Genomic DNA, 8,430 nt, shown 5'->3' on the forward strand with positions numbered 1-8,430 from the left:
CGCACTGTCAGGAATAATTTTGAGTCCGAACCAGTTTAATTGAATCGATTACTTCAGGGTAAAAGAAAATGATTTCACTAGGTAATACTACCAATAAAGCAAGAAAGATGCCTTGAGGCAAATACTTTACTCGGCTACAAGTTTGGGTCTGATCTCCCCTAGTTGCTGGGTTAACCATGGAACTTTGCATATTGCAAAGTGGCGTGATTGGGGGGAGCTTGTAGGCTTCGAGCGGGTAACCAATTAAAAGACTCGTTCAACATAGCGTGATATTTTTTACGTGCCGTCTGCGTGAATCAGCTTTCAGGTGTTCATCTAGGTCAGCCGAGTTGCGTATATGATGTTGCACTTTCCATGTCCAGACTTGCACTTACTACGGAAGCAAAGCGAAAGAAGTTAAGAAGTAATGTATTTATCTTCGTTTCAGTTGTTGATTCTACTCTTGATTGTTGAGGTAGTACAGGGCTTGTTTAATGGCATATAATTAAGCGTTGAAGCTATTTGTATGCTTTTGAGGTAACCAAGCTGTTTCTTCTTTATGTTTAGGGATGTAGAAGGCGCAACTGGCACTTTTTGATTGTTCGCACACTGAACCATTAGTGTAAATTTCTAGGTGATTGGGGTCTTGGTTGGGTCTACGGAACTTGAATATTTGATTTGTTTGAGCTGAATTCTGTGCTGTTTTATTTTTTAAGTGGGAAGAGTGACGTGGGGATGTAGAAGTATTCCCATGGTGGCCTAAGCTTTCTAAAAAAGGTTTTACCAGTTGGGTCCATTTTCCTTAGGTAGATGATGGCTGATAGGGTGCTTTTAGGTTTCCACTCTCTTTGTGTTTCTTTTAGTTGCTGGATGGTGCTGTAGGCCAGGCTCCATGGTTTTTCATTTAGTTGGAGGATGTAGTTATATGCAAGTTGTTCCCACCTATCTTTAACAGGGTAGATGCCGGTTTCGATATTTAGGAGTACTCTTGGGATTGATTTAAAGGAGGCAAAAATATTACGAAGGATTTGATTTTGGGCTTGTTCCAGTTTGTCCAGTCTCGTTTTGGATATTGTCACATGTCCAAAACCACCAAATCCACTTTTTGTATTGAACTCGGAACGAAAGAATACAATAAGAGACGACAACAATTAATACAATCTTCTTCACTAAAACCAATGACGGACAAATAAGAAGAAGCTTATCCAAAATTTGGAGCAAAATAAAACCGCTAGGGAACCCACGGGAACTCAACTAACCCGAATTTGTAACTACTCTTTATACCCTTTTGTAAAATACTCCCCTTCCGGCTGACGCATCCGCGTATCTTCCTAAATACTGATTCTTTTATTGCTTTTTTTCCCCACGGCCCTAGCTACAGGAGCGGGTGATTCATCTCTGTAAAGAGATAATTACACACCATTTTTACACGTGACAGCTCTTCCTCTTTTAAGACAGGCGACCCGACTGTACTAATTTTACCTTGGGTGACGGTAAGGTCACCCTTGTTATCGTTAACTATTAGCATTCATAAAACTATGGGAATAAAATTGATAAACAATAATTTGACCCATTAAGGTTGATGACATTGAATAAAAAGCGGGTTGAAACCTTTGACCTGCACAGTTCGTCTCTACTCTTGGAGTGGTACAGTTCTCCGAAGATGTTCACCTTTTCAGACGTTTTATTGAACCGGCCGTACTTTGAATTGGGCGTTATGAACTTTACCGAGTTTTCTTTCGCTGATCGTGTCGACCGGTACCGTCGTCTCAATTCGTCGGATTGAGCTCTTCAAAAGCCTTCTCACCGAAGGAAAAGAAACCTATGCCCGTTTAGGCTTCACGCATTCTGCTGGAGAAATTTGGAAGCTTGGGGATTTTTATTACAGTATGGTTCCCTTTTGCTATTCGTCATTTCCTTTTGGTTTCTTACTTTGTTTTTTGCTTTTTAGTACGTATCCTGGCTATGCGAAGTATCGCGATTATTATTCGCATCCATACTCGAGGCTTTTGTGGTGGCTCGAATCGGGCGAAGATGTTTATGACCCGACCCCACGGCGTTCTCACTTTTTTTCGGATATTCTACTCTCCGCCGTTGAGGCAAAGATGGAAGCTCATCTCGTCTAGCTGCAACTTCTTTCCGACTCCTGGCGGGACGAAGACCACCGTATGCTTTTTGGTACAATTTTTTTCGGTTTTTTCAATACATTTTTTTTAACGCCACTCTTTCGTTGTTCCTACACTAGAAGGAACTATAAACTTTAGTTTTAGTATAACAAAAAATAACATATTTGAGTGTTATTTATAGTGATTGAATCTGAGAGAAGAATTTGGTCTTTGTTCTTCGGGATTATTCAGATTAGTGTAATTTATTTTGGGTATTTTATTTTGGCCCCTTCTTTATGTGAAGAAGATAATACTTTAGAACAATAGAAACTAGTAAACTTAAACCTAAAGCCAAGCACATAATGGTGTACGGCAGAAGAAAAAAATGCGTGCATAATTGCTTATAGGGTTTCCAGCACCAACTCTTCCCTCCCGCAGTCTCCTGGTGCAAGGCTGACCACATCGTGTTGTTCGTGAGCGGCTCGTCTCCGGCTAAGCAAGTAAGATTTATGACCTTACAATATTTTTGCTATACCTAATAATAGAATTGCGATTATCAATTCATAGGCATATCGAGTGAAGGATGTCTCCGGCTGTTTATCGACTTTCATCACGAGGTTGTGGATTTGTTCTCCAGCCATCTCCGCGGCTAGCCTGGTCGTTGCTCTGAAGCAGGTCGCTGATGATGTCGATCGATGTCGTATTTTACCGCGATATCCCGATGACGACTTGTCTCCTGCTATTGTTCCCCGTTCCCGTCCTGCCATCTGCCATGCTGACAGATGGCAGCACCGCCGCTTGCAGATTCGGTGCCTCTACATGTGCTTTCATGCTGGCAGAGAAAACCAAATCTTCAGTCCTGGCCGAACATCCTAAAGATACTTCAAATATTCCAACTGCTGGTAACGTTATTGTTTTTAGTGGTGGCTGTCCACTATTAGGCGGGCAGGAAAACACTATGTCGTGTGGTTTTGTTGCCGAGAACGCGCATTGGTTTGCTTCAATGTACACGACTTCTGGACCTCGCCAATCAATAAATTTCTTCCGACACTGCGTCTTCATTTGGGATGCATCATTTATGAACACAGCTATGGCGCAGGATTTTCGAGCGTCCCGTTTGCTGAAACCGGTATGGAATTTACACAACGGGCGGCCCAGTTTACTGCACTCCCGATCGTCATCCTTGGACAGTACCAGGAAGGTCTCGAGGTCGGCGGCTACTGCAAGTAGCAACCTACCTACTTTGGTAGGTTGCTAAAGCTGACACTATGCGTTCCATTATCTGCGGCTCCTGTCAGATTGATACTTTGGAAGAGTTTGTACTGTTGGGTGTGGTCGAAGATAAAAAATTGGAATGAAAATTCTGAACTGGTGTTCCAAAGCCGCTTCTGTGATTGTGGATTCGCGATAGGCCATCCAAAGTTCTTCACTCGAAATTGTCCATTTTCTAGGTAATTGTTGATTGATCCTCTTGACAACTGCATTGAATCGCGCTGGGGATACGATTTGGGGAGCTAAATGTCCGTTTGCTAATAGGCTGAATCCTATGTTGAGGCTGTCGGCCAGCTGGTGTAACCATTGTAAGATTTGGTTCATTGCCTCGAATGTGTCGTCCAACTGGAAGAAATAGTCGAAGTGTTCTAAGTCAAGTTCTTCTAGCTTAGCATTGCATTCTAATAATTTTGATGTATCGGTTTGTAGGGACGAAAACTGGCCTCGGAGCTCTTTAATCAACTGGGCATTGGCTGTTGATTCCCAGAGCGATTCGTTCAGGATTGTGGCTTGTTTCTCCATAATGTGGATCATTTCTCTTTGATTTAATTTAACCTGTTGTACTTGATTGTTTAGCTCTTCTAGGTCTGGCTGTGTTCACACCAAAAAGCCATTAGAGGGCTGATCCTCCGCCGTCAATGAGGCTACGTCGATTCCTAGGGCTGGTGTTCAAAGCTTCTTTAACCGTCGTCAATTGCTCCAAGACGTTTTCTAGCTCCTTCGATAATCCACGTAACTTGCTGCTAATTCTTGTGGACGCTATTTTTTTGGGCCAAGAACCTTGCTCCTTCCAATTATCTGCCACTGCCTGCTGCTGGAGTATTTTTTGTTGAAAGTAAGCCATTCCAGCCCCGGTCGGTCCGAGGTCGAGGTCAGTTACGATTGTCCAAGCCGATTCACTGAAGGCGACGTCTATGTGTTCTTTAAAAATTGTGCCCGGCGGCGGGCTGAATCTTGTAAGACGGAACATCAAGAATGGTACCAGGCAAGTTAGATACCTTGCCGGTGGTCTTCTATTACGCACAGGCCTTTCAGATGGCTGAACGCTGATCTGGATAGACGGTTGTGCCGCGCCGTCAGAGGTCGTTGGTCGTTCAGTCATTGTGCTTCTGTCGTCTGCTACTGTTTGAGGACCGGCTGCAATAGGTACATCTTGTCCTTCACTGTCCTTCACTGCGACTTCCTCCGAATCGGTTGGGACTATTTCTTGCAGAGGTTGCCATTGATTGGGAGCTTCGAAAAATGGTTTCATGCGAATGACGTGCACAATATTCGTTTTCCCTCGCCAGGTTGCCGATACTACTGCATAATTCACTGGTGTGGTTTGCTTCATAACTTTAAAGGGTCCTAACCAACGATGCAGTTGGTTTGACGAGTTTTTCGGATTTCCCCACTTTTCTGAAGGGCTTATACACCAATACTAGATAAAAAAACTTGATTAACGAAGAATTCGGTGACATCCTTTGCTTTGCCGATTGGCATAGCTTTCAGCTCAACCCATTTTGTCAGGTAATCTACTGCCACAATTATCATTTTGTTACCCTTGTGAGACAACGGGAATGGGCCTAGCAAGTCGATGCCCACTTTTTCGAAAGGTCTTTCCACCTTGATGCATTGTAGGAATCCCCGGGGTCTATCTGGTACTCTTTTTCTGCCTTGACAGCTCACGCAGCGGTTGGCACGAAGACATGTCTGGGCACGTTGGCTAAAAATAGATTGATTTTAATGGTCGGGAATTGCCCGAAAGGGCCTAAAACCATCCGACCGATTTTTAGCTATCGTCCAAATTCGTTCGATTCTGCCCGAATTTGCTTGCCTATACCTCTCCATTGCGCCCAAAGTCCCCGATACCGCCCGATATTGCCGCCTATCCTATCCTAACACTGTCCCATACGGCTCTCACGGTCGATGGCTAACATATAAAAAGCCATCAATTCGTAGTAGTTAGTTGATTCCGAAGAGATCTATCTCGATTAGACCTTCAGCGTTCCTTTCGAGCCGCTACCTCATCCTCGCCAGCTGAAGCGTAAGTTTTCCCTCTTAGTAACATTTCGATGTTTGTCTTAGTCGTTCCTTCGTAGCATATGTCCAAGTAATTTATAAGCAACTGTAGGCTCTTTATTTTCCGATATGTTCATTCGGTTAACTACTTGTGGTATTTTAATACAGGATATTCTATCAAACACGTATTGTCTTGTGCTTACCTATACACGGCATTGTGAGTAGCAGCTCCGCATCTAGTTTTATTTTTCAGTATTGGAGCCAACATGACAACGCCGTGTCCACACCTACCCTTTCGTTTAATTGACGCTAACAAACCTAACTCTTCGTTTTTAAAATTCCGACTTACCTACCCCTACGTTCAATTTAGCTCGACATATCTACCCATTTGTTACAGTTTTTTTTATTTATGTACTTATACTGGCTTTACTCTAGCTCCGATAAGCATCAGCCGTTTTTTATCATCTTTTGTTCTGTAAGAAGATAAGGTAATCAAACAAGGTGATTTCATTTCCATGTAAAATACCCTACTGTTTGTATTATTTGATCAGCTTCAACAATATTATGATGCTATAAACGGGGTTATAAAGACAGACTGGAAAGTATTCAATGCAAAAAGTTCCTAGAAAATTCCTATTCAGGTTACCATCTCTATACTATTATTCGTTACCTTGAAATGACAAACGAAACTACTTATGGCTTTTGGTTCGTTTGAGAATGGTGGGCAAGAGAAATGGTAGCCGACTTATGCCCATGTAGAACGTGATATCTTTTTGATATCTAATAGATATCAACCTGTCTTATTACTGGATCTGGTTAGCTAAGACAACAGCAGTACGATATGTCAAATATTGGTGTAATTTACTGTCCACCAGATGTCTACATGCTGTATTATGAAAAACATCTTTCCATTTTTTCCCTCCATCAACTATTTTCGGAATTACAACAACAATTTTGTGTGACACTATAAACAACAGTTAAAAAGTATGTTCCCAAAATCGAAGATTACAATAGGCATGCTTGCCACGGGGCGTACTTAACCTTCTCGCACCATATATGCAATATACAAATGAGTGAATTAAATGGTTTTTAAATTGTTTTATTCACAGGCTAAATGAATTTTGGGGATTAAAAGTTATTGAAATTTAAAAATTGTGTAATGTTTGCTGTTCATGGTTAAATTTAAATGTTTCATGAAAATGTGGAAAGGATAATAAGCTGGAACTGTTCCGGTGTCGATTTCAGGATGTGACTGGCAAACATTATTCACCGGGATAAAATTTTCCTTCATGTAATCGATAGAAAAGAAAAAAGTTATGCAGCAATACCGAGTTTACAATCTAATCTAAGCAATATGCAGGTTAGATATGTAATATGTGTAAACATACATAAATATAATAGTAATAAACAGTATAATAATAACAATAATATAATATAAAAAATTATAATACATAAAAACTAAGTTGCGTGGTAGCCTCATTACTCGTTGTTTACATCAAAATTCATTGTTCTTACTATGCCGAAATTTGAATTAGGAGGAGCTTTATGTATTATAGGAAGTTTAATAGCTTTGAATCAATTTCAATGGCCAGCTCTGGAGATTTGTTGATAAAGTGTCAACAATTTGTACACCAACTGCCTTGGAATCAAGCCCATTAAAGCCATCCAGGAACTTTTTTGATTTCTGCACCGTGTGCTGTCAACTGGCGGATTTTGACGGCGCTCCATAATTCGATTGACAAGCTGCTCCAATGGCATAGCCCTTTGTCTTACAAAATTCTTAAGTTTACCAAGGTGATTTTCAAAAACGAAACAACTAAAGGTTTCTGGAGCGCCCAATTGTAGACATTTTTCAGACAAATGCCAGAGATTATGGATGTTGTAAGTGATGAATTGTTCACTATAAATTCCACGGCTCCGATTAACAAAATTAATCAAAAGACTATTTGCGTAGTCACTATTTTCTTCATTGCAGACACTATGCTCACGTGAGAAACTCCTCATCGCAACATGTAGCAACAGAAAATGTTGGTGCACTTCGTCAGGAATTCTGTTCTTTAAAACTAGAGGCAGTACATATAATAGTAATAAACGTAACTCAGTCGCCTTGAACCTCGATAGTTCCTTTAAGGTGCTGGTTTTCTGATTGCATTCTACTGGGATACGTTCTTTGATGGAAACCAAGAAGCGAAAAATTTCAACAATTTGATGGGATGACACTCGGATTGGCATGTTTCTTCTTTCACTGAACCAGATCTGAAGTAGTTTTTTCAAACATCCCAAATTAACAAGGTGCATTGGATGAATGAAAAAAAAAGCATCATATCAATCGCAAGATTTTCTAAAATTGATCTTCCCAAATGTTGAACGCCCTGTTCACGATTTCTAAAGGACTCGTTCTAAAGTCCCATTCTATGTTCCGTTCTTAGCAACGTATCTAATTCCGGATATGTTACCCTTCCACCTATATTGCGCAACTGTATCGGGGAAACTTCGCTGCGGAGCGCTCTTCATTGTATACCGCATATTTCACTTTGACAGTTTTCTCATCGGGAATTCTTTGTTGGCAATCATTGTCGGAGAATTGAAGAATTCCCATCTTCCATGGCTCTGAGCAATCGCATACAGTTGTTTCAAATGCCTGCGAGTGTAACCCGTAAAGGCATAGCCACAGCATAAATGAAAGCGTTGACATCTCTATTGACGGAAACATGTGTAGATATGGCGAACATTATACTTAAATAAGCCACTAATATAATCGATAAAAGCATCTCATGTCATCATGTGGGTTTCTTAACTCATAGAATAATATTGAAAGAAATAGGTAAAAACAACCATAATTAAAAAATGGGTCATGGCATTTGCAAAGGCCAACGAACGTCCGGTGGCTTTTACTGCTGACCGCTGACAAAAGGCAAGTAAAATGTATAGGGCATCGTGAAATAACTGGGTTTCGTATGGCAAGGGAAACCAAAAATAAACGCTTAAAATTTGACGGCGGAAAATTTAGCCGTGGAGGGTCATACGCAAGGTTTCATTTACTTCTAAGTTCTAACAAGAGTGGTATGGATAG

Source organism: Daphnia carinata, chromosome 2 (genome assembly GCF_022539665.2).
Source record: "Daphnia carinata strain CSIRO-1 chromosome 2, CSIRO_AGI_Dcar_HiC_V3, whole genome shotgun sequence".
In the NCBI taxonomy this organism is placed as follows: Eukaryota; Metazoa; Arthropoda; class Branchiopoda; order Diplostraca; family Daphniidae; genus Daphnia; species Daphnia carinata.